Raw genomic sequence first — 3,161 nt, 5'->3', positions numbered from 1 at the left:
GTATGTTGAACCAGCCTTGCATCCCAGGGATGAAGCCCACTTGATCATGCTGGATAAGCTTTTTGATGTGCTGCTGGATTCGGTTTGCCAGTATTTTATTGAGGATTTTTGCATCAATGTGCATAAAGGATATTGGTCTAAAATTCTCTTTTTTTGTTGTGTCTCTGCCAGGCTTTGGTATCAGGATGATGCTGGCCTCATAAAATGAGTTAGGGAGAATCCCCTCCTTTTCTATTGATTGGAAGAGTTTCGGAAGGAATGGTAGCAGTTCCTCCTTGTACCACTGGTAGAATTCGGCTGTGAATCCATCTGGTCCTGGACATTTTTTGGTTGGTAAGCTATTAATTATTGCTTCAATTTCAGAGCCTTTTATTGGTCTATTCAGATTCAACTTCTTCCTGGTTTAGTCTTGGGAGGGTGTATGTGTTGAGGAATTTATCCATTTCTTCTAGATTTTCTAGTTTGTGTCAAGGTGTTTATAGTATTCTCTCATGGTAGTTTTTATTTCTGTGGGATCGGTGGTGATATCCTCTTCGTCATTTTTTATTGTGGCTATTTGATTCTTCTCTCTTTTCTTCTTTATTAGTCTTGCTAGCGGTCTATCAATTTTGTTGATTTTTTCAAAAAACCAGCTTCTGGATTCATTGATTTTTTGAAGGGTTTTTTCTGTCTCTATTTCCTTCAGTTCTGCTCTGATTTTAGTTATTTCTTGCCTTCTGCTAGCTTTTGAATGTGTTTGCTCTTGCTTTTCTAGTTCTTTTAATTGTGATGTTAGGGTGTCAATTCCGGATATTTCCTGCTTTCTTTTGTGGGCATTTAGTGCTGTAAATTTCCCTCTACACACTGCTTTGAATGCGTCCCAGAGATTCTGGTATGTTGTGTCTTTGTTCTCCTTGGTTTCAAAGAACATCTTTATTTCTGCCTTCATGTTGTTATGTACCCAGTAGTCATTCAGGAGCAGTTGTTCAGTTTCCATGTACTTGAGCGGTTTTGAGTGAGTTTCTTAATTCTGAGTTCTAGTTTGATTGCACTGTGGTCTGAGAGACAGCTTGTTATAATTTCTGTTCTTTTACATTTGCTGAGGAGTGCTTTACTTCCAACTATGTGGTCAATTTTGGAATAGGTGTGGTGTGGTACTGAAACGAATGTATATTCTGTTGATTTGGGGTGGAGAGTTCTGTAGATGTCTATTAGGTCTGCTTGGTGCAGAGCTGAGTTCAATTCCTGGGTATCCTTGTTAACTTTCTGTCTCGTTGATCTGTCTAATGTTGACGGAGTGGTGTTAAAGTCTCCCATTATTATTGTGTGGGAGTCTAAGTTTTTTTATAGGTCACTAAGGACTTGTTTTATGAATCTGGGTGCTCCTGTATTGGGTGCATATATATTTAGGATAGTTAGCTCTTCTTGTTGAATTGATTCCTTTACCATTATGTAATGACCTTCTTTGTCTCTTTTGATCTTTGTTGGTTTAAAGTCTGTTTTATCAGAGACTAGGATTGCAACCCCTGCCTTTTTTTGCTTTCCATTTGCTTGGTAGATCTTCCTCCATCCCTTTATTTTCAGCCTATGTGTGTCTCTGCATGTGAGATGGGTTTCCTGAATACAGCACACTGATGGATCTTGACTCTTTATCCAATTTGCCAGTCTGTGTCTTTTAATTGGAGCATTTAGCCCATTTACATTTAAAGTTAATATTGTTCTGTGTGAATTTGATCCTGTCATTATGATGTTAGCTGGTTATTTTGCTCGTTAGTTGATGCAGTTTCTTCCTAGCCTCGATGGTCTTTACATTTTGGCATGTTTTTGCAGTGGCTGGTACTGGTTGTTCCTTTCTATGTTTAGCACTTCCTTCAGGAGCTCTTTTAGGGCAGGCCTGGTAGTGACAAAATCTCTCAGCATTTGCTTGTCTGTAAAGTATTTTATTTCTCCTTCATTTATGAAGCTTAGTTTGGCTGGATATGAAATTCTGGGTTGAAAATTCTTTTCTTTAAGAATGTTGAATATTGGCCCCCACTCTCTTCTGGCTTGTAGAGTTTCTGCCAAGAGATCCGCTGTTAGTCTGATGGGCTTCCCTTTGTGGGTAATCCAACCTTTCTCTCTGGCTGTCCTTAACATTTTTTCCTTCATTTCAACTTTGATGAATCTGACAATTATGTGTCTTGGAGTTGCTCTTCTCGAGGTGTATCTTTGTGGTGTTCTCTGTATTTCCTGAATTTGAATGTTGGCCTGCCTTGCTAGAATGGGGAAGTTCCTCTGGATAATAGCCTGCTGAGTGTTTTCCAACTTGGTTCCATTCTCCCTGTCAGTTTCAGGTACAGCAATGAGACTTAGATTTGGTCTTTTCACATAGTCCCATATTTCTTGGAGGCTTTGTTCATTTCTTTTTATTCTTTTTTCTCTAAACTTCTCTTCTCGCTTCATTTCATTCATTTGATCTTCCATCACTGATACCCTTTCTTCCAGTTGAGCACATTGGTTACTGAAGCTTGTCTATTAGTCACATAGTTCTCATGCCATGGTTTTCAGCTCCATCAGGTCCTTTAAGGACTTCTCTGCATTGGTTATTCTAGGTATCCATTCATCTAATTTTTTCAAAGTTTTTAACTTCTTTGCCATGGGTTCGAACTTCCTCCTTTAGCTTGGAGTAGTTTGATTTTCTGAAGCCTTCTTCTCTCAACTCATCAAAGTCATTCTCTGTCCAGCCTTATTCCGTTGATGGTGAGGAGCTGCATTCCTTTGGGGTAGGAGAGGCACTCTGATTTTTAGAGTTTCGGGTTTCTCTGCTCTGTTTTTCCCCATCTTTGTGGTTTTATCTACCTTTGGTCTTTGATAATGGTGATGTACAGATGGGTGTTTGGTGTGGATGTCCTTTCTATTTGTTAGTTTTCCTTCTCACAGTCAGGACCCTTAGCTGCAGGTCTGTTGGAGTTTACTGGACGTCCATTCCAGACCCTGTTTGCCTGGGTATCAGCAGTGGTGGCTGCAGAACAGCGGATATTGGTGAACTGCAAATGCTGCTGCCTGATCGTTCCTCTGGAAGTTTTGTCTCAGAGGAGTATTCGGCAGTGTGAGGTGTCAGTCCACCCCTACTGGATGGTACCTCCCATTTAGGCTACTCGGGGGCCGGAGACCCATTTGAGGAGGGAGTTTGCCCATCCACA

This window comes from Pongo pygmaeus, chromosome X (genome assembly GCF_028885625.2).
Source record: "Pongo pygmaeus isolate AG05252 chromosome X, NHGRI_mPonPyg2-v2.0_pri, whole genome shotgun sequence".
In the NCBI taxonomy this organism is placed as follows: Eukaryota; Metazoa; Chordata; class Mammalia; order Primates; family Hominidae; genus Pongo; species Pongo pygmaeus.
This window is presented reverse-complemented; position numbering follows the sequence as displayed.